The 24,950-nt window shown below is 41.9% G+C and overlaps 1 protein-coding gene across 2 annotated transcripts in view; it reads right to left on the reverse strand.

The window, feature by feature from the left end:
* TIAM2 (TIAM Rac1 associated GEF 2) overlaps nucleotides 1-24,950 on the reverse strand; it is a 324,497-nt gene that overhangs the window by 238,850 nt on the left and 60,697 nt on the right. For both annotated transcript variants that reach the window (XM_075203392.1, XM_075203391.1), the window contains one exon: nucleotides 9,995-10,087. The gene's annotated coding sequence lies outside the window, so the exon portion shown is untranslated. The remainder of the gene's footprint in view (nucleotides 1-9,994; nucleotides 10,088-24,950) is intronic.

The raw sequence follows: 24,950 nt of genomic DNA on the forward strand, positions 1-24,950 counted from the left end.
ATAACACAACACCTAAGTGTGGAAAAATTAACGGAGTTTATTTTGAAGGTGTGACAGGATGGACCGCCTATGACATTGTGTCTGTTGTTGCTGGGAACCGGCTGTGCTTACTTTGCCACCTTTCCCTTTCGTTATCCCAAATGCGCGCTCTTGCCGCAGTAGGAGGGGCTTACAAATGCTACCACCACTGGACTCCTTACCTGAATCCAGTACTGGGTTTCTTCTGGGAACTGATGCTGCAAGTGTACCCCGTTACTGGCGTACCTGGGCTGGTACTCCTGACCTCTTACTATGGATCAGGGGTGCTGTGGATGGATCCCCCCTGGCCTATCACTCTGACCAGAGTTGCAGGGTAGCAGGCAGAGCGGTGGTACCGGAAAAGCTGGGTCCAACCTCAGAAACAGCCGGAGAACGGATTAGATTTAGGGTTTAATCTGCAGGTCACAGGAATACAGCAATATTGAAGATGTTTTCAAGCAGGTCTTTGAAGCAAGTGATGTTTATTTGCTCTCACACTGGTTGAAGGTAATAGTGATCAGGTCAGATGAAACAAGAAGAACACTTGAGTGTACAAAACAGTACTTTTTATACTGATTTGGACACAGGCTATTTTTAGAATCAGGATGCAATATGTTTACACAAATATGGGTTTACATGCATTGCAAAGCCAATAACATTTACACTTATCTATGAAATCATAGAGGTGCTGTGATGTCCTGCATCTGGTTATCAGATGCAGAGAATCTAGGAGCCAGTCTTAATTAAAAGTTCCTGCCTTCAATGTTGGACCTTCACACATCAAAATATCTAATTAGCATGGGGCCCCTCTTCAGACGTTCAAGAATTCATATTCCCAAAGACAGGTACAAACCCCAAACAAGTCACTTCCCCACATCAAAACACACAAAAGACTTCCATCCAGAAAGGCTTATTGTATCAGATATATACCTTTAAAAATAATGCATCTCGTCTAGCAAGGTTAAACAAGAAACAAATTTCTTCCCCATGTCTCAGAAATTAAAGATTTCCCTTACCAAAATATACACAATATCAAAAATAAGTGCAATTATATAAATAAGCGCTGTGTGCTATTTCCTTTAAATAAATTTATACCAGAAGTTATTCATCAGTGATTCAGTCACAGAAGGAATGGTGGTGGAGAAAAAAAGCAGTCAGTTCGACATCCGCCAGGCAAACCAGGATGCCCCAGCATTAACCATGGGACACCCACAGATGGGGGACAACTAAACACACCCCAGGTGCACATATCTACCTTATATGGGCATTTGCCCCAGGCACTACAGAACCTGCAACCCTTCTGGGTTAATGGAATGCAACCACAAACCGACCAGCATGAGCAGTACTTGGACCGAGACTATAGCCGACTCCATCGAAGAGAGGCGGTTAAGGGTGCCCGCTACTGCAACGTGCACCCTAACCACTGCCCATCAACTGCAGTGCGTTTTCCGTTCACGCCCGAATCCCTAGGACTCGAGGCCCGCCACCAACCTACTCTATCGATGATAAACTCCTGTAAACATTCTCTATAAACAAAATCCTGCACTCATCGCTCATATGAACACCATCCCGCCTATAGAGAAGGGGTTCTGAAATCTAATGAGCGGGTGCTCAATCTGCAAGCCACTTAGAGAGCGAGTGAACCGGGCTACCACAGCATTACCCTTTTTCCTGCCTTTGACCTATCCAATTTACCACTACCGACCCTGGAAATGAAGATGTGTCCCATGCTGCCGTATGCATCGCAGCCCAATGTACCTATGAATGTCCTAGCACTCAAATGGAACTAAAAATGAAAAGCAAAAAGAAAAAAGAGCAAGAAAGGTAGCATTGAGACTCGAAGAGACCACACATACTTCGCACCAACAGCAGCACATCCTACCAGAGGCACACATGCTCACAAAAGCTAAAGAGGGAAACAAAGAGGGGGACAGAAATACAAGCAAATGTAAAACCATAAAACCTTGTGGTGCCAAGTGCCAATCAGGCCCACTTTTTAGAGGAAAAAATGGAGAAATCCCTTCGTGCCCTGCCTCCAAAGGCAACAAGCAGCCGAAACCCTGTGTCACAACAGCAGAGAGAGTAAGCTAAGAGAAAAGTCAAGGAAGAAGAGAAGGCTGTACATAACACATATACAAATTAGAATTGCCACTGCCAAGCTCCTTAAGTAGCAGGCCCAGCCGTGCCTGCAACCGTTGCAGATGTTCTGGTCCTGATTTGGAAGGAATGGGTGCCGCAATAAGAACTGTCCATGCCTAGCGCAACCACAGTATGCTCACATACCAGAAAAAACTGATACTTGGTGAGGGGAGAACCGTCACCATGCCCCAGCCATAGGCCGCGGATTCAAGCCACAGGCAAGCAAATTCCCTCAATATTGCTATTGGCCACAGTGAAATCAACCTTTGGAACTATTTTAACCCTCTACCAAGCTAGTCCGATTTGAATCTCCTCACTTTACAGCATATAAAAGCAGAGGACTGCACCACATGCTGTGCTAGCATACCTGACAAAGGAGCAGACCTAGGAGAGGCAATCAGCTCTCTCCCACAGAGGGCACCAAATATAACATGACAAAAGCAGCGCAAAATAATGCAATTTCATGCGCGTCCCGCGCCACCTTGAAACAGCTTCCATTAATTTTGACAAGAGAGATACGTATACTAATGTGACTCCTCTAATCAGGGGCACTGGGCGTTCTCTCGCTCAACCCTTCAAAGCCCTGGAAACAACAAAATTTCTGGCGTAATCAGCATCCCCGCGCAGCTTAAAAAAGAAAGATATTCCCGCCACCACTCCTGCCAACCCATACGATACGTCGTCTGTGTTGTAGGATCAAAGGCTGATTCGGCCAGACCCTCAATGTCGGCTTGACAAATCTGCCGGACATAAGTGGGACAAGGGGACCCCCATTAGGGCTGTCCCGGGAGCCCAAACCTATCCCATTAGCCCTCTGACAAGGCATCTGCCAGAACATCCTCCACTTCGGGAACATGCCTGGCCTGGAAGCAGATGCCATAGGACAAACAGTGCAATATCAACCTGCGCAACTGGGTAATCACCAGAGGCAAAGTATTCTGCTGCCGATAAAATGGCCTGCACTACTCCAAAGTTATCACACCAGAAAACTATTTGCTTCCCAACTAAACTGTCCTTCCAATGCACCCAGCTCACACTATTGGGAAGATTTCTAGGAGAACCAAGCTATCAGTCCTCAACAAGTTAGACCCTTAAACCAACCGCACCGCTACATTCGCAAAGCGTTCCAACTGGCAGAAATCTGGCAGAAACAGATCCCAAACTGAGAAATCCTCTCGGTTCTCAGTATAAAGATGGATGCTACATTGAGGGAGCTTGCGCCTGGAAATCGTCTGCTCGAACCTCCGACACCTGAAAGCCCCTGAATGTATTGAGTCTGCTTCAAAGTTACTCAGTAGAACTAAAGCACCTCGGCTATCAGAGTGCGCAGCTTTCTCAACTTGCCTAAGGTGAGCCTACAAAGGCCCAAGACCGTGTCTTTCTCGATGCCCAAGTATGTCCGCCACATTGTCGAACCTTCCGTCTTCCCCCACGTGACTGGGACACCCCATAAAGGGAAACGAGCCCTTGCCTAAAATTAAATTTCTTTGCATATCGGGTTCGTACGAGGCCCCATTCCCAGATAATCTTTTAAGTAATGGGCAATGCCATGGTGGCCTGTGCCCGCACAGACGCACTGTTGTAGTAAGGATCTGACACACTCAAAGAATGCGCAGGAGACCACGTATCCCATAGGTAAGCCTTAGTCCACCTAATAGCCATTGCCTCTCCCCCTCACCATGTTCACCGCAGCTTTCAAAAGATTGGTACACCACACTGCAGACTTCTCAGGGATAGCATCATTCACTGCTGCATTACGCGGGAATAACAGGTGTTGTATCAGCCCAAACTTTCCCACAGCCTTCTTAGGAACCCCCCTGACCGGGGAAACCACCCAGCCCTGGTAAGTGGGGAACTGAAAAAGGGTGCACATAACCCCCAATGCAATCTCCTTGCGAACTTTGTCCGCTAAAACCTCGGGAAATAAACTGAAAGATTTCGGGTTTACTACCATGTCTGACTTGACAGACCCCTTGCGAGATAACTTGAGCCCGTTCAAAAAACCCATCCCTTAAAAACTTTGCTTCCTACTTGATGTCACGGGCACTAGGAGTTGCTTACCCGAGTTTCACCAGATGGAACTCTTCTAGAGAGGCGGGGTTATGGCACGCACCTCAAAGCAGGCAGGTGAATGATTGGAGCGACACAACAGCAGGAGAGTAGAGATAGTCTGAGGAAGTCAGCGACTTGCAGCTATGGTTAGAGGAAAGTCAGCGACTTGGAGCAGTAAACTGGAGGCTGAAGATAATGTAGACATGAGGAGTGGACGTGGATAGGTGATGGTAGGTAGAGGAGGAGTCAGTGGTCTGCGTACAGCAAGTTGTACCACTGCAGTGATGGGAAGAATAGTACTGGTGCAGGTAGGAACCAGGGTAGTCGGTGGTCTGCGTTCAGCAAGTTGTACCACCGCTATGGTGAGGAGTCTGGTCCAGGTGTAGGTAGGTAATAGGAGAGTCAGTGGTCTGCGTATAGCAAGTTGTACCACCGCTGTGATAGGAGGACTTGTCCAGGTGCGGGTAGGGAGCAGGGAAGTCAGTGGTCTGCGTGCAGCAAGTTGTACCACTGCTGTGAGAAGGAATGAGGACTTGTCCAGGTGCAGGAGAGTGAAGTTGAAAGGCAAACTGTGGCTGTATGGAAACAGTGCGAGTAGAGCAATGTCTTGTGAGGCAGAGATGGAAGGCACAATGATTAGTCTGTATGGAGTAGATGCCTTGCACGGAGGAGAAGCTGGTCACAGCAGATATGCACAATAACGCTAAGTAGTAGCGTGAGGAGATATCGTAGCTTGAGTGAAAGCTTGTCCTAAATGAAGCAATGCAGTAACACAGTCTATATGGGTACTTGTACCCTGTGCAGCAAACAACAATGGAAACAACTGGTATGCGAGCAATAGGCAATAGTCAATAGTCAGTAGAGCATACCCAGTTGTGTAGATCCGGAATCAGCTGAGAAGTGAAGCGTTGTAGCGGTATGGGAACCGCCGCTGAGTTGAGCAGGGAGCAGCGTGGAAGCTGAAGCACGAGTAGAGCTGGAAGCAGTTTGGAAACTGCACACAGGAGTAGAGCTGGAAGCAGTTTGGATACTGCACACAGGAGTAGAGCTGGAAGCAGTTTGGAAACTGCACACAGGAGTAGAGCTGGAAGCAGCTTGGAAACTGCACACAGGAGTAAAGCTGGAAGCAGTTTGGAAACTGCACACAGGAGTAGAGCTGGAAGCAGTTTGGAAACTGCACACAGGAGTAGAGCTGGAAGCAGTTTGGAAACTGCACACAGGAGTAGAGCTGGAAGCAGTTTGGAAACTGCACACAGGAGTAGAGCTGGAAGCAGTTTGGAAACTGCACACACCTATAGAAGTTCACTGGGAGTGAGACTTCAAGATCAGGCCACTACCTAAGGCTGCAGGTGCCTTAAGTAGGGAGGGGTGATTGATCCATCAATCACATTAGTGGTCAGGTGTAGTAGTTAAAGGGACCTGCGCATGCCCAGTGCGACAGGATGGCGGACGGCCACAGTTCCACACAGGTGTGAGCGGGAAAGATGGAGAACCACGTACCAGAGTGGAGGCACTCACACTCCGGTGAGTGACACTTGAGTTGGACAACAAATGAGCCATTGGCTCCAGCTAACCACATTAATTGGTGATCCTGCCTTCTGCCCCTCCCCTCTGACTGCCTTGTCATAAGACTTTGCGGGGTGTCCCCCTCCACATATGAGGCAAGTTGTGGGAGAACCTGCACGCCGCCCACGTGGGCAACTAGTTCTGTAGAAGGGATAACAGCGGTCCTTGCTGAAAAAGGTAGCACCAAACCCACCTCAACCTGGCTGTCGCCGCCACATCGTGGCCAGGAGCCAACACCCCAACCATAATGGGACACCTTCAACCATGTCTCCCCGACACGATAACCTAGCAGGTGGTTTGGGAGGAAAACGTATTTTAGCCCTGAATGCCTTATGATAAGCTAGTCACACCGCTGGCTGTGATAAAGTGGACATCTCATGCATCATGTGCAAGCATTTCAACAGGCGGCAAATACATACGCACCCATAAACCAGTTGAATAGGGCTTATAGCCAGTTTTAACACTGCCACTTTGTGAAAGCACCTCGAACATTGCCTACTTAGCCTGCTTGGACACGGTGAACATAGCTATGCACCTGCCTTTATCAATCCTGTCCCGGGCAGAAACACTAACCCCCTGAAACATAGCCATGCTAGCACAGCGCACCATTGCAGCCCCAGTTAGATGGGAACTTCCATAACGCCCAGCTAGTCGCACAAGCGTCCACGTTAGTAACAAAATGCTGACAGAAGTTCGTAACAAGGTTCCGGGGGCAGTCCCCAGACCAAGAGGATGCAATATTGGAGATATAACAATCAGACAACAACGGCTGTATAGCAGATAAATTATACATATGGATCTCACCTTGCAGCAAGGAACCGCCCTCAGTGCCATCAAACTGAACTTCCATTCCCGATAGTGCAGAGGTATGTCCTGTCCTCCCCCAGCCTGCTACTATAACTGGCCTATTGGGCCTACTAATGGCGGGAGCGGAGGGGGCAGGGGAAGAACACCCTCATGCCCACGTGGGGGGGGAACGACACTTCTACCCCCTACAGAAATTACAAGGGCCGTGGGATATAGCATCCCATTAGATCCACACACTGGAAGGCATGCTACTCCCCCCAGCTAAAATATACCTCCCGAGTTGCGGGGTGGGGCACCCCCCTCCAGCCTTATAGCCCCTATAAAAAAGCGACAACCCCCGACGCTCCCCGAGCCTGCTCACCGCTCAGGGATGCGCTGGAGTAATGGAGTAATCTCTATGGAGAAACAAGTACCATAGAGTAAAAAGGGGGAAGGGGAGAGACAAGGAGGGAGCAAGTACACAGGGAACCGGAATGGAAGAGGAAAGTGGATGAAAAACAGAAGGGGGGTGAAAGGAAAATGAGTGGTACAGAGGAGAAAGGACAGGAGACACAGAAAAGAACGAAGATGCGTGAGGGGGGTAAAGGCTGCAGCCCAGGCAAACAATAAAAAACAAGGTGGGGGGGAACAAAACAATGAACACAATACACAGAGAAAACAATACAACAGAGAAAACAAACGAATGAAAAATAGATAAAGACAGGCAAAAGGATGAAACCAGAAACCAATGAAAAAATGCACTAGGGACAGGCAGAGAGCTTATCCACCAACATCAAGAAGCCAAGAGGCTGCTTAACTCTCCGTCAATCTAACTTATGTGCTATGTCTTGCCCTCCCCTATGACAACAGATGGGCATACTCCCTTTAGTTAAACTATTAACCCCAGAGTACTAGCTACAGTTTAGTGATCCAGCGATAGCTTTTAAAATCCTTCAAGCTTAATTCATCCCTCAGTTCTCATTCTATGGGAGGTATTCAATTGTTAGCGTTAACGCTCTCAAACGAGCGCTCAAAAAATCTTATCGTTAATACGGTAATTACTCGCGGAATTTCAGCTCGCTGCTCCCTGAGTGGCGAGCTGAAATTCCGCGAGTAAACTACCGTATTAACGATTTTCTTGCGCAATATTACCATATAAACGGTAATATTTTTTGAGCGCTCGTTTTTTTCCGTTAACGCTAACAATTGAATACCCCCCTATGGCCCAGAAGTGGGCACATGAAGAACTGTGAGCTTGTGTGTGACCGTCAGCCATACTTTAAGTACTCCAGAGAGCTTTTGAAAAGGAGATCATAATTTGTAGGACAGCTAAGAAAATGATTCATGCTTAAACGTTATTTAACTTGCTATTTAAAAAAAAAAAGAAAAAATCCTTATATGTGGGACTGCTGCTTTAAAGGGCTTATATTTTTCAAACACCATAATATGGAACATACTTTATTATATGTATAGAACATGCTTTCTGTGATATCTCCATACTTGTATTTGTGCATAAATAAAAGTAAAACATTTAGATGATATAGTCAAGATGTGGCAGGAACAGATGTTGAGTCTGACAAGAATAAATTAAAACATTTTGGCCTGAACGCCAAGTGGCATGTATGGTGCAAATCAAACACACCAGCCAGGTAACACCACACCCACCGTGAAGCACAGCAATGATAGCATCATGTTATAGGAATGTTTTTCAATGGCAGGTACTGGCAATATAGTTAGGAATAAAAGGAAGATGAATGGTGAACAATACAGACAAATCCTTGACAAAAATCTGCTACTGTTGTTAGAGGGTAACAGGATAGGCATAAGAATAAATATAAATTTTCCTACATAAAAAGCATATATACATAAGTCCTTGATATAATAACTTTTAACAATCCCAATCTAAAAAATACACATTCAGGGCCTGATTCATCTTTGAACTCAAAGTGGATGTAACTTGCATTAAAAAACCCTGCATGTATCTTGTATGCGTGTACGCCCGTATTCCAATACAAGCGAATCTCAAGATAAGTGTCCATTTGATTTGGGTATAAGTACACTCTGCAATATAAATTCCCATCAGAATGCATACAAAATTATTTTTTTTTATAAAAAATATATACAACTCTCAATATTATAATAATTAATACATGATATCATCATCATCACTATTTATTTATATAGCGACACTAATTCTGCAGCGCTGTACTCACATCAGTCCCTGCCCCATTGGGGTTTACAGTCTAAATTCCCTAACACACACACAGACTAGGGTCAATTTGTTAGTAGGGTCAATTTGTTATCAGCCAATTAACCTACCAGTATCTTTTGGAGTGTGGGAGGAAACCAGAGCACCCAGAGGAAACCCACACAAACACGGGGAGAACATACAAACTCCTCACAGATAAGGCCGTGGTCGGGAATTGAACTCATGACATCAGTGCTGTAAGGCAGAAGTGCTAACCACTACGCCACCGTGGTGATATGCATTTTTAAGGTTTTTTGTACATTAAATACATTAATCTGTATTTTGTCTCACTTGCAAAAACATGTTCTGGCACGCATATGTGTCAAACATCACTATCAGTCAGCACGTACTACTGCCCTATAGCTGGTGTAAATGATATAGTTGAAAAACACATACTTAAGCCATGAACTTGAATTGGCCGCATCTGTGGAGACACGCCCTCGGCACTCCCTTACTGTACATCCGTCCACCCCTTCCCTCCCCCATCCCACCTTCAAGTCGTAGGCAGTTGCAAGTGTCATTTGTGTTCAGACATTAATTGCATACAATTGCGTTCACTGGTGTAAGACCCGTTCCGGTGCATGCGTAGAGCTTTCTCCCACAAAATACAGCACTGACGTGAACTTAGGTCCAAAGATAAATCAGGCCCACAAAACACAAATACAAGATTCAAGTTTGTCTAGTCAAGCGGCCCTCCAAGCTTTCACCTGTGGCCACAGCTCCCCTGCTTTATTGTCAAATTTGTTTGCTATAGCTTATAACATTTGTTTGAAATGCCTGCTGTTATTATAGGTTTCTCTTTGTTTGATTAAATGTATTGTTTCAACCTATTACTGAGATTAAGGGTAACGTGCGGCCCTTTTGAAGGTTAGAGGGCCACACCATGCTGTCCCAAAGTGCATTAGGTTGCCCATCACTGGTCTAATCAAAGTACTGAATTTATTAATCTTTGTACGTGTGGAATGTACAAACATCACCTACAATCAAATGCAATGCTTACAATCACAAAAATAACCAAGCTGAATCAGTTGCTGAACATTAAATGAGAAACAAAATGGGTACATATTATGAAACAACAAAGCCCACATCATTAACGAACAGTACATGATAAATGCAAATTTCTAAATCCAAGGCTACACTGCTTTGTGTTCCCAGAGTACTATATGCCTTTATAAATATACTTACAAGAGAACAGGACTACGCTGTAGCTTCCTCTTCTGAAAGATGCAATGTACTGCACTGATATGTGTAGTCTCCTAGAACTCTTCCCATCCAAGCCTGGAAAACAAGGAGATGTCTTTGTTAGTGAGTAAAGGACTAAACACATTAGTAGCAGATGCAACAATTAAAAGGAGGTCACTAAGGGTCTCCATGGTTTTCAAGTCTGAATTGGCAAACTTGAGGACCACAGAATTTGGTGGAGTCAAAAAGAAAAAACAACAATGTTTAACACTTTCATCACTAGTGCACAGTTTCGTTCACAGTGATAAAACACCTAGCATTAATTAGGTTTGTTTAGAGCGGTGGTATTCATTTAACCGACAGTATGTACACCGACAACGAGGAGACCTGCAAAAACAAAAACCCAATAACTGTAAAAACTACAAGAAGACAATACAGACTTACCTGAAAAACGACAAAGCAGATTTGTGAAGAGAGCGGCATGCTGACAAGCTAGAAATTCCGATGACAGTGCTGGGCGGCACATCATGATGACATCACTTTAAACAGCTACATAGAGGAATGTGCATTTAAAGAGCCAATGTGAGGACCCCACAACGACACATTTTAATGTACCACACACTAAAATGTACATTTATGGGGTCCTCACATTGGCGCTTTAAATGCACATTCCTTTATATCGCTGATTAAAGTGACATCATCATGAAGTGCCTCCCAGCTCTGTCATCGGAACTTCTAGCTGTCAGCATGCCGCTCTCTTTGCAAATCTGCTTCGTCGTTTTCCAGGTAAGTCTGTATTGTCTTCTCGTCGTTTTTACAGTTATCGGTTTTTTTGCAGGTCTCCTCGTGCATAGGCCATGGCCTTGTAAACGTACCCAACCAGTTTAAATATGGTACCACACTAAAATAAACAACACGCATTAAATAATGTTTGGCCAAAATTTTAACTATTCATCTGCAGTCACAGTTGAAAGAAATCAATATATTGAATTTGTTGATAAAATCTTTATCTGGATTGTTATCCAGTAGAAACTTTACAATTATGTCTATAGAAGTAATATAAAACTTTGTACATTGACTATGTGCATATGCACTAGAGATGCTCAGGCTCGGGTCCTCAGGAAACCGAACACACCCGAACTTAGGGGATCCGAGCACTTTCGCGCTTTTTCGGATTTCAAAACGAGGCAAAACGTCATTTTGACGTCGTCGGATCTCTGGAGTTTTGGAATCTATAAATACCGCCCTCCACGGCGATCTAGCGCCATGTGAGAGAGGGTTACAGAAGGGGTAGCATAGAGTGTAGAGCAGTTGGGCAGGCAAAGTTAGAGAATTGAAAGAGGAGGGTGGTAGCAGTGTTAAAGAAAGTAATCAGTGACATTCAGGAGAGCTCCATAGCTCCAGTGTTAAATCTCATTGCAGAAAAATACAAATACTATTGCTGATGGCAGGGTTGGTGTAATTCTGCAGTCCAATTCTACTGTGTTATATAGGTAACACACAGATAGGAGAGCTCCTGTGTTAAATCTCATTGCAGAAAGATTCAAATAATAGTGCTTACAGGGTTGATGTAATTCTGTAGTCAATTCTACTGTGTTATATAGGTAACACACAAAAAGGAGAGCTGTCAGGGAAACAAAAATGTAAATGTAACCCCTGGGGATGCTGCAATTGGACTTGAGCACCCAGGGGCTAATAATCACAATTGCATCAGTAAGAAAAGAGATGGATATAACTATTTACCAGTCCAGGAGGAGGAACTACATCTCCCAGAAAGCTATTATGAAAAGGGGGCAGAGCCTAAGAAGACTGAGAAACCAGAGGGCGGAGAGAAAGAGTGAGAGAGAGAGAGAGGGGAGCATCCTGGGAGAGACTGAGCTGTGTGACCAGTCCAGATAGGTGACCCTAGGCAAAAGGGCACTGAATTGGTGGTCTGAGGAGAGAGAGCAGACAGTCTGCAGAGATATCAGAGCTCAGTGCAGTCCTGAACAGAACCTGCTGGCGAGTCACAGTTTGAAGCTGTAGGAGGAGGTTTGCATGCATCTCTGAAAAAGCACATTTTACAAGTCAGCCATTTTGAAGATAATCAAGTTCAGACCTGTGACACACACTGGTGCAGATAAGTAACTGGTTATTTTTACCTATCTGTTATTATTCAAGTGGGGTTTGGACTATATCTGGTCACAAGGGCTGAAGAGTTAGGGATAGATGGGTGGGCAGGTAAAATTGCAACAAGTGTTTGTCTAATCAGCATTTGTGGAACTACAAGTCCCAGAATACAAATAAGAAATGATTTTACAGTTGTTGCTACAGGAAGGTTTGCATACTGTGACTGCTGTACCTCACTGAAAGTGATGTAAAGACATCTAAAAGCTGCAATCTGGACACATGATGCTTCCATGCCATGCTGCATCCATACAGAAGGGCCCCAACTTGCAGTGCACTGCTCCATTTGTGTGGCATGTTTGAATACTGCTGATGTGTGTGTTTGGCAGTACATTGTAGAGCTATAAGGAAAATATATATACATTCAACCCACAAGATATTCCCAGTATCAGGAGCAAGTAAGGTATCTGATATATTTTTGTATAAGGCTGTGACAGTTAATGTTCATATTGTATGCTGTTAATGTTATTGATTTATTGTGAGTTATTGTATTAACTTGGTGTTCATAGTAAGAAGTGGTGCTCCACTTTCATCCACACTGTCTTATTACTGTATTATATTGTTTGCACTATTATTTCAAATTATACAAAAGTATATTTTTCTATAAAATTACGAAGCTGCATTCAGGGTTTCCATTTCAATAAATGTGCCTGGATGGCTTTTGCAGCACACAGTTTGTCACAGCGTGTTAATACTGTGCAGAGGGTTTCCCGAATCTCCCCCTGGTGTATCTTTTGAACACCCCCAGAAGAGAAAGCAGCGATTCGGGTGGAGGCCCTGAAAATCAAATACCGAGGTGAGAAGCATCTGCATTGTTCAATATATATACACACCCTCACAATGCATAATACAGAAGGGGGTGTTACATAAATAAAAAGCTTGTACCTATTTAAAAAACTCTCTAAAAAAGGTGAAAGTTTACTGTAGAAAAAAATAAAATTGCCAATATACTATTCTACCCAAAATATTACCAGGCATACCAGCATCAGGTAGCTCCCTTCTCTTAGCGAGATTTCAGCACCTGCAATCTACACTGTCATCATATTCATCCTCATCATTGTGTACATCTTCCTCATACAATACTAATTCATCCCCGCTGGAATCCACCATCACAGAAGTCTGTGTACTTTGATGTAATTGCTGATAATGGCCTTCCTCATGGAATTTGTAGTTCATGTTATGGCAGAGCTGTCACGATTTTTGGGCAATTCTTTGAGAGCAGAGCAAATGTCAAAATGTTGTGCTTAGCCATCTGCATCACCACTGGGTGTCTTGGGAAAGCAAATTTTTTTTCCGAGAAGCATTTGCTAGAGAAACTAAAGGAGGAGACGTCATTACAAGATGTTGATAGCTTTTCGATCCTGCCAAAGCAAATTAAGTTCTTTATCTACAATTACAATATAATTAAAATATAGTTAGCGGATTTGCTTCATTTAATTTCATCCTTCAATTTCTCTTGTTTCTTCTCAAAAAGTATAATTAAGGCAATCACTTGACTCAAGCTAACCGTGTCTGCACTCTCTTCATAGGTGACTACTTCGCTGGACTAAAGTACATTCCCCCTCAAATTCTAGTCTTCTTGCAGCTGCTGTATTCTCCTACATGCTGTTGCAGAATCCCGAAAATTACCCTAACTTTTTCGGGACACAGACAGCATCTCCTGCATGTTATTGTAATTTTTTAAAAAGTTCTGTAACACCAAGTTGATTGTGTAAGCAAAACAGGAAATGTGATGGAATTCCCCCCGCTGAAATGCTCTAACAATATTGGTGGTGTTATCAGAAATCACATATCCTCAGGAGAGTTCAAGCAGGATTAGCCGTGTTGCAAAGACATGCCTTAGTTTTTATAACAGATTGTCAGCTGTATGCCTCTTAGTGAAGTCGCTGATACACAGAGCAGCCTATTTCTGACAAATGTGACATACTTGGGTACATGCTGCTGCTGTTCCTGCTGGTGAAGGCGAATCTCCAACCCAGTGGGCTGTCACAGTCATATAATCTTTAGTTTGACCAGTTCCGCTTGTTCCCATATCTATGGTTAAGTGTACAGTGGGTAGAAATGCATTTTGTAGCCCAATAATTTTATTTTTCCAACTTTTCTGGTATAAGTGAGGAATAGCTTTTCTAGTAAAATGATGTTGTGAAGGAATTTGGTAATAGGGACAGAAGACCTCAAGTAATTGTCTAAAACCAGCTGCATTAATAGTGGATATTGGACGCAGATCAAATACTAGCATAGTCCCCATGGCGTCTGTGATCCGCTTTGCGACTGGGTGACAGCTTTCTTACATTCTTCCTCTAGCAAAGGATTGTTTAACAGTCAATTGTTTGTAAACTACTAGAAGTATTCTTCTGGGTTGAAGATCGACCCCCAGCAGCAGCAGCGGGACTAATGCTCAATAATTCTTCAGAAGAATCGTGGTTAGTGGAGGAGTCATCTAGCCTTAGCAACTTGGATGCAAGACTAACTCCCATCACTTGTGAGGATATTGATGATGAAGGTGTTGGGGGGGTAGATTGCAGGTGCTGGGATCTAGATGAGAGAAGGGAGGTAGATGATGCTGGACTGCTTGTTGTTATTTTTTTAACATAAGTTTCTGATTTTCCCAACAGCTTTCCATGAACTCGCTTCAAATGCCATAACATGGATGAGGATCCTAGATGGTTAAGGTCCCTAACTCTACTGAGTGTGGCTTTACAAACGCTACAAATGGCTAGACTACTGTTGTCAGGATTTATGTAAAAATAATTCCGCACATAAGAGGTGGATTTTTGGTCTTATGCCCAGGCATGACAATGGCCCTTTTCTTATCATTGGAAAGAACTGCTGCAATCTTTGTTTGAAAGTGTATGAAAATAATATTGTGACCTGTGAGGTGGTCAAAATTTACTGCAAATGACTTTAAATTAGTGTTAGTGAGGTTAGTAATAATGTAGGATCAAAAAAAGAGCAAAATTATGTGATTTTAGCAATTTGTCTAAAAAAATACAGATCAAAAACCAAAACTCACGAGGGTGATTTTGCCAAAACCAAAACCAAAACACGAAGCTAATCCAGATCCAAAACCAAAACCACTTCACGGGGTTAGTAAGCATCTCTAATATGCACATTCCCCTCCTCGTGCCAGCCCTGAAATCGTAGGCTGTAGTAAGTGCCCTTTGCGATCGAAAAGAAAGTGGATGTTGCTGGGTGTATGGTTCAGTTCTGGGCATGTGCAGAGCGATTTTACTCAAAATACGGGACCTATCGGCATTCATGCTTCTTAATGAATCAGTCCCACAATGTCTAAAGTTATTTCAACACCAGCAAAAGGTTGTTACATATTATGCGTATTTGCAATCAACATTCTGTGGCAATTTACAACACTCTATATACAGTGATATTTTTGGATACTGTACTAGTTCTGCATGCCTCCATTCCAAATTCTCAATTTATGCTTGTGCAATATTAAATGGTTGTAGAAATTACAGAGAGCAAATTTTACATCATAGTTCAATGAGTCATCTTAAGTGCTTGCAGTGTGACATCCAATTTATTCTACAAACGCTAATGGTTGAAAAACTGACAAGCTTCTAAGCTCTGGATTTTGTTTCTTTGGTCTGGATATTTTTAAAGCAAGTCTAGCATGTGTTTTGAAGACAAAAAATACACTGCAGAATTTTAACAACATGCTTAAATATTTTGAACATAAAACCAAAGTTGTTTTTGATTTTATTGATAGAGAAGTTAATAAATGGCATGTCCTTTAATGGAAAACCTACATAATAAAGCATACCACGGATCTCTGTGGATTTGTTTCTCTTCAAATCTTGTATTACAGTCTAATGGCTAATTTAACTATGGTGACTGAGGAGACTGCTGGAGTTATTTACAGTGCAAATAAATAACAAAAGACTGGGAATGCCTTTGTGTCTGGCTATACTTTGCTACATAAAAATATTTTACATGAACAAGAAATTTTGCTCTGGGTAATGGGATCAGATAGGCAGATTTTATTATGCATCATTACTAGTTGAATTGTGCATATAAATGGTTGCTAAAACGATATTTGTAAGGCGATAAATAGCCTTCTCTGAGCGCAGAAGGTCTTGGTTTTAACACCATTTTGTAGATAGTTCTACTTTAAATTCACCACCGGTGTCTCAATCTAAGTGCATACAGTTGCAATATAGTGCTTATATAATAATGAATTTGCTGTTTCAAAATACACAAACACAGAATGACAATCAAATTAAAAATGCCAGTGCTGTTCCTTTAATGGTGCTGTACATATTTCTTACATTAAATGCTGATCGCTGCTTATGACATCAATCACCTGGAAGAACTTTGAATGTGTTATTTAAGCTTTTAATGAGGGTTGAAAAAACAGTACATTGGGTGAAATAATAAAAGGTTAACTACATAGTTTGCGATTTTACCTGCTTTTCCTCCTACACTGAGCTCACTGACTTCAATGTCGCCCAATGTGCAATTGTTGCACAAAACCATCAGCCCAAATGAGCAAAAGTCTTTATCCTTGAAGAGGAACCAAAGAATTGCAAACACAAATTTCCAAGACCAACATCACAAAATGAAGCAGTTTAATTATCAATCTGCAGCTCAGTTGTAAATGATCGCCCAATGGATTATTAGGACTACATGCTAATTTAGAGATACAGTGTGAGTGTGTCTATATTAGGGAATTTAGACTGTAACCTCGAATAGGGCAGGGACTGCTGTGAATGGGTTTTCTGTACAGCGCTGCGGAAGTAGTGGCGCTATGTAAATAAATGATGATGATGATGAGATACATGTTCAGTGCCTCTGAAGATGCAAATTTAGAAGCTACTTTTAAGCATACAACCAGGCAATCTTCATCGTCAAACATTAGCAGTAGAATGGGTCAGACTTCGGGGAGGGCTGGCAAATTTTAGCCCGGGGAGCAAGACTTGACTCAGCAGCCTATTACAAACATTTTAAAGGGAAGAAAATGCAGGTGGCACAGTGACCAAGCCCAAGGTAGTCCACTAAGGGACTACCTTGCCCCCCGAGCCTGCCCCTGGTAGTACTGAAGAAGTCAGTGGCTTTCAACATGGCACTGTTGTCACGGAAGCAAACATGAATGATGGGATTCTACAGTCTGCCTGGTTTAGCCCCACTCATCAAAGAGGAGCGGAATTTAACGTCTAACACAGCGAAGGCTTTCACCAGGGACCCTCAAAAGAAGGTTTGGTCTTTGCCACTTACACCACAAAGCTTACGGTTCTCTGGATGGGTTTCAGGCGAGACTGCCAGAAGAATAAGATGCTAACCGACAATGGGAAACCAGAATAGGAAGGCCAGGATACAAGGATAACTGAAGTGTAACAGATACAGGATATCAGGATTAGCTGAGAAGCATATAATGCTGGATACCAGGATCTGCTGAATAGGAGTAGATACCAATATTCATAAGGAAAACAGGAGCCAAACAATCCAGCAGCTAGCAGGCTAATTGGACATGAATATCTGGCACCATATTGCCAGAATAAGTACCTTAACTAGTCTGGAGGTTAAGTGGGAGTATAAACTAATCATCCAATTGCTGAACAGATAAAAATGATAAAAGAAGGGAGTGCACATCCATCAGAAGCCACCAGAATGGAGGAGCCTGGTGTAGGAGGCCAGCCCAGCACACTGGACCTCAATAAGCTGGAGGATTCGGTGCATCAAAACTGTCTTAGGATGCCATCTTTCCAACAAATCAGTTTGTCAAATTTCTCTCCTGCTAAACACTGGATAAGTGCGGGGATACGGGTGGTCTCGGACCTGGTGGTTGATCGAACTTGGGCCTCTATGCCGGAGCTTTATCATAGGTTTGAACCTTTCTGCCCGCTGTTCTTTGAATACTTCCAGATTCGACACTTCGACATGTCCTTGCCCTATCCTGATGCTCTCCGGACGCTTACCTCTTTTGAGCATGTGTGTCTACACTCCCCACTCACCAAAGGGATGATCTCTGAGATCTATAATTGGCTTAATAATATACTTTTGACACGCCAGGCCAGCATGAGCGGGAATGGAAGAATGACCTGGGACCTCCTCCAGATGACTCTTGCTGGGAGGAGATCAGGGAGGCGATTGCCAAGAGCTCGATTTCTACATTAATTAAGGAAACGGCCTACAAATTGTATTATAGGTGGTACTATACCCCTGACAAGCTGTCCAAAATGTTTCCCACGGTCACTCCGAGCTGCTGGAGGGAAGTGGTCAGAGGGGCACGTTGCTACATATATGGTGGACCTGCCATCGTATTGTTCCTTTCTGGAACATGGTCCTTACACTTATAAACTCTGTGTCAGAACAACAGATAAATAAGGACCCCTGGTCATTCATTTTCTCCCACCCTATACCTGATGAGAGCGTGCCTTCTAACAAGCTTATCTCCCATATTTTGGCAGCTGCTAAATCCTTGATAGCAAAGCATTGGAAAGATCCCAATGCCCCCTCCATGCAGAAACTACGGTCTTACATTTGGCATGTCGCAAGCATGGAGAGTATAACGTACTATCTGCACGATAAATCACACAATTTTGACAGGGTGTGGGCCCCGTGGTATTTGCTAGAAAGCCATAGTTGCCTATCCAGTACGGCTCCCCCTCCTGTAGTTGAAATATAGTTCTTGGGCCGCCTCTGGATCCTCCGGGCTGGGAACGGCGCACTGTTGGTGAGTAACACCTGTCTGCTATTTAATTGCCTATTTAATTGTTTGGTTTAGTTCCTCCTAGTCATGTTCCATGTATACTTATTAGCAATATTGTCAATAGAATTTGTGCCTTTCTACCTCCCTCCCTCCCCTTCTCCCTCTCTCTCCCTCCCTCCCTCTTCCCCCCTACCCCATTGATATAATGTATAAAACATGGAGGAGACACCTTGTATATTAATATTATTGAGTTCAATATATTTGTATTTCTCCAGTTGTTTCCTCTTCAAATAAAGAGTTTAAAAAAAAATAATTCTCTCCTGCTGGACCAGCCTGGTCAACTGTCAACTGTAAGTGCATCTATTGTGAAGTGGAAACGACTAGGAGCAACAACAGCTCAGTTGCAAAGTAATAGGACACATAAGCTAACAAAATGGGACTGCCGAGGTCCACAATAATAATTATTTCCCAAGTTTGGTATGCAAGAACTTTACTGGCCATGACCTCAACCCCATCAAACATCTTTGGGATGAATTGCCTGACCTCCCTAATGCTCTTGTGGCTTAATGGATGTGAATGATAGCATTTGTATTCCAAAATCTAGTGGAAAGCCTTGTCAGATGTGGAGGCTGTTAGAGCAGCAAAGAGGGGACCAACTCCATATTAATGACCATAGTTTTGGAATGAGATATTCATCAAGAAGATATAGATGTGTGTTCAGGCTTCCACTTACTTTTGGTCATGTAGTGTATGAGATCAAACTCAGATTCAAGTTTCTGTCTGAAAGTATGAGAACCTTGAAACTTTATGGATCCTGACATCCCCCAACTGTGTGATGGAAAAATATATCGCCCCAGGATGTTCTAACTATTCCTAGATGATTAACTTGACTCAAACATTATGAGGCTCAGTATCTGCCAGCAATCCACAAATCATCATAGGAATTGTGCACCCACACAGATGTATTATACATTGTAAAGATAGAGCAAAGAGAAGAAATTGTGTTTCAGGGCACTCTGAGAACCATATATTAAAATATCTAAATTTTATTGGTATACATTAAAAGCATTAAATAGAAGAGTATTTTTGTATGTGACTCAAAACAATTAGCGAATATTAAAATATGCAATTAATAATGAGAAACCAAATTCATAGCTGTTAAAATTAGCAGATAAACTGCTATAACTCGCCATCAGCACCAGTATTGTAATGAAATACGCTTATATGGAAAAAACGCTATAAAAAGAGGGTCTTGGATTCACTGTAGTTATTCTATTAGCAGTGATGTAGTGTACTTATTCTATTAGCAGTGATGTAGTGTACTTATTCTATTAGCAGTGATGTAGTGTACTTATTCTATTAGCAGTGATGTAGTGTACTTATTCTATTAGCAGTGATGTAGTCCCTAATTAGCCTAACTAAGAGTAGGATATTATGTTTCTAAATTCTTAAATATCAGATTGCTACTCTATATCGGCATTGTAACTTGCATAATATCTCAAAGTATAACTGGTCACTATAGATAGAAATACCCAGTTCAAGGGATCTTGCTAAAGCTGAATGCAATCCGAACTTGAGGTAGGTATAAGGGGTGTCCTCTATGTGGATTTTATCTCCCCTTTAACAGTAGTGGTAGTCGCACTTTACCGAGTTTGACAGTCTGTCCCTGTTCTATTAGCAATATTCCCCTAGATGCTGTCCCTTCTGGCAAGACTGACAGTTATACTATTGGCTTGTATAATAATACACCTAATCTGATAACACATAGACACCACGATCCAGAGCCTGGGAAAGTAAACAAGACTTTATAGTATTTATATTTAATTGGATCCATATCGATGTGTTCATAAGCTATTTCATAGCCGAGGAATATTCATAAGATCAGGTAAGTACAAGAGAAAAGTCCATGCTATTTCAAATAAAGGAATGGAAAGAGAGCAGAAAAAACAACTGGGGGATACCTCAGTTCCTTCATCCTATTGCTTATTCAAAATATCCATCAAAATTATAAATGTTGGTAAAACTGTCATTAAATATTCTAATCAAATAAGCTACTGCTAGATGTGGAATCATTAATCACTGTAGGGCAGGAATGCCTAACCAACCATATATAGGGAAGGGGGTGAGGAATAAAAGTAATAGATATACTTATTCAGTATGTAGAATCTTTCTTAAAAAGAGAAGAAAGTAAATAAATGTGTGGAATATCAAATTAAGCTTCCAATAACAGGACTGAGATAAAGAAAGCAATTAATAAAATGAGAAATCACAGGGATTAATACAGTGATTCTTGCTACACTCCACTTTCTCCTAGAATTAACTCAGGAGTGCACTCATCAGCAAAGGGCCCTAAGGAAAGAATTCTTGAGGGCAGATCTAGTGGCCAAATACCACCTTAGGTGGTAACAAGGACATGAGCACCTCTGCTAGCGATTACATGCTATGACAAAAAGTAGCCCAATGTTAGTGAATGAGAAATCTTACAGCTAAGGTACACATGTGAGAAGTTGCTGCTTGTAGTTGAGCAATAAGGGTAGATGTTACATAGAGCTACATTACTCTCCCTATTGAGTACATCTGACATAGTACCACACTAGTTCCCATACTGAACAACAAATGTGACAATGCACCACAATAAACTCAATAAAAGGCAATAGAAGCAGTGTATTGGACCCACAATTGCCTTGGCATCATGAATCAGCATTTTCCAAGCATGCGGTAACTGGGACTGCACATGCAAAACAAGCAAATCTTGATGTTGCTGTTACACAGGGACTGGAGTTCCTAGTAGATGCACACAATTACTCTTGTGCGCTAAAACACAAGGTGACATGAAAATAACTATAATGTATACAAAATATAAAAATATATATAAAACAAAAAATATATTAAAAAAAACCCTGTCGCAACCTTCATTAAGAGTGTCAATTTCATGTAAAATCTAGAACAACCAAAGCACATAATAAGGTGCGCAAGGGAATAAGTTGACGTCGAACCTGAATAAATATGGCGGATGATGTCTTAAAATAAACAATACTTTTTTTGCCTTATAAATGAGTAATCTAATTAAAATAATGGACAATAATTAGCAAAAAGTATAATAATAACAGAATACAGTGAATAATAATGACAAGCAAGACCATATGTCAATAATCCCAATAAGGTACTCAAAGGTGGCAGACACGTCTCAAGATAGAAAATAATAATAATATGCACACTTAATCACCAGTCCTCAATGAGAACTAATAATAAATAAAAAAAGAGTCTGTGATATGGTATCTTGTTGTTTGTGATAAACCAAAGTGAGTGGCCAATTCACTTAATAGATAAATGTAAAGGTATCCAGATAGCGTTTTGCTTGATCAAGAAACAACACAAAAAACAAAGCAAATAAAATATGCATGCAGTCAGTGTTATGGAAATGCCCTAAAGCAATCTCACTACAAGTAGCGTGCAGGCAATTAGGAGAAAGTCTCCCTCTTAGATGTTATCACAGTGAGATAAAATGCACACTCCAAATTAATCCAAGATGAATGTAACACGCCAACATCCAGGAGCTAATAGTATCCAAAGTCAGGTGTAAGGGCTGCTGGGGAAAGTTCCACCCCTCCAACATACACACAGCCAGGTGCAATTACGTTGTCCAGATCTCTGTCCACTGTTGTTCACATAAGTGACAAAGCTCTCTGCAAGATGTAAAGAGTGGTATTTTAGATGAAAGTTCTTGTGTATGAGAAGATTCCACACTAATAAGCCCAATATGGGATAGGTAATAAACTGATGTGTTTCGTCAGCTCTGTACTGACTTTTTCAAAGATGTCAAAGATCGAGACAACATAATTACACCTGGCTGTGTGTATAATTCCTTCAAGCACTTATTAACAAAATCTGGCAAATACACAAATGTGAGCATATCACCAGCATGATTGCCTCATTCAATTCTCCAATAGTAAAAAATTAGTAACTTTGCACCTGGACAAAACCATGTTGTATTGGAGAGGGAGGTAAATTTAAAATGTGGGGACAAATTTATAGTTGGGATAGGGCATGTTTAAAATCAACATTAAATTTCAGTGTAAAAATAAAGGTATCAAGTATTTGTGTGCTACATGAAAAAGCATCCAGTATTTAACTTATGTGCAAAATAATAAACTAATTTGCACCTTTGCATTGGTTTGTCCAGGAGCAAATTTACTCCTTTTTTTTTGCGTTGCTCTCCTTAATGACTCAGGCCCTATGACAGCCCATCACTGACCATGTTAAAATGAGTCAACATCTATACCCTATGCCTTTTCCTCATTTTTATTCCAGTTGTTCCCCTTCTTGTTATTCTTACAAACATTTCCCCGGTCTTCCTCCTCCTAACCACATGGCCTCCAAATTAAAATTTTAGTTCAAATTTTCAATGTTTACTTGGATTATTTATATATTGTAACACTTACCTAAATGTACAGTCCATGTCTCTTCAAATCAAATGTACTTATTATTCAACTGAGACTGTATTCCCTTTCCCACCCTTTTTTTCTACTTTGTACCTCTGTCCCCACCCAAATCATTATTCTTGAAAAATCTATTCAAATATGTTTGAAGGGAAAAAAATTGTGTAATTCCATATCCATATTTTTGCGTATCTTACCCTTACAGCTCCTTACACCTGGTGAGACTAAACATGGGTTGGCAGGAGTGAGCATGTGTCGACTAAGTACAATAGAGGCACATTCACGTAACTGAGACTAAAGTCAAACTGGGCACAAACATACGTACACCTGTCAGGAAGGGCTGTAGTACCATACTGACTACCCCGGCAGCGACTACAACGACATGACAATTCCGAAGATTACTACCCCGACCTGAAAAAAAAAAACAACTTACCATGACACAGATGAAGTGATGTGACGACCCGATGTGTTGCCTACTGAGGACAATGACGTCACGTCAAAACGCATTTAGTTACTTTTTTAGTAAATATAAAAACTTTCCCAAATATTAATAACTGTCAAGACAACATTTGGGGGTAAATGTATCATAGTGCAGGTTGTACAAGTCGCCTGAAATCGACGAGATGACAGCTTAAATTTAAAGCGGCGCTGCCTTGCAAAGGGAAGTTTCATCTCGCCGATTTCCGGCGACTTGTACAACCCACACTATGATACATTTACCCCTTGCTCTTGTTTATATGACACTTTATTACATTATAATATTGTGTACAAATAGGGTACTATGACAGTAGCATTATTATTGTGGGGCGTGAGTTTACACACTTATATGCCTGTATGCTTGATGTACGTCGGATGCTAATATGAATATATGCATGAACTTACACTTTTTTTTTTCGTGCGTCTTTTCCAGCCTACATTCAGACGCAAATGCATCCATACCTATATGAGCCCCTTACGGTGTATCTCTTATTCTTAATGTAATGTATGCATACTCTACGTTGACATGAAGCAGTGTGCACAAACAATGGTCATTTAAAGCAATTTATTTCTCCCTTCTAAAATAAACCCAAACAAATGTATTGTTGATCTGAAATCATGCATAGGCTATGTATAATTATGTATAAGTCATGGTATTTGAACAAAGGTAATGCTTCTCAACAAGTGTTCTTCTCGGGGACCAGGGGAGGGCTGGCAGATTTTAGCCTGGGGGCAAGACTCGACTCAGTAGCCTATTTTGATGGAAAAAAAATGTATGTGGCCCAGTGGCCTGGGGGGTCGGGGGCAGCCTGCCCCTGTCGGGGACTGAATGTTATATAAATCTGAAAGAGATTTGTAGTATGGAATTGACTAAATGTTACTATATAGTCAATACTTGATATAATGGTTTGTTGACAGGTCAGTCTTGTGATAACCATGGTCCTGCTAAAGTACCCCCCCACAAACTGAATGGCTTGTATGGGAGGGGGGGGGGTACTTAGGAAAACTGTGTAATTATTATTACTATTATTATTATTATTATTATCATTACTATCAATAATAATTATTTCTTATCTTAATTAGACAAAGGCAATAAAAAATAGTCTTGTATTGTCAGATAGGGCTTTAAGAATTCCATTAGTGAGGATGACCTGTCCACATTCGTCTCCAGCCAATTCAGAAGGGGTTACCCCATTGAACTTAAACCTTATAG

This window comes from Mixophyes fleayi, chromosome 3, assembly GCF_038048845.1.
Source record: "Mixophyes fleayi isolate aMixFle1 chromosome 3, aMixFle1.hap1, whole genome shotgun sequence".
Classification (NCBI taxonomy): Eukaryota; Metazoa; Chordata; class Amphibia; order Anura; family Limnodynastidae; genus Mixophyes; species Mixophyes fleayi.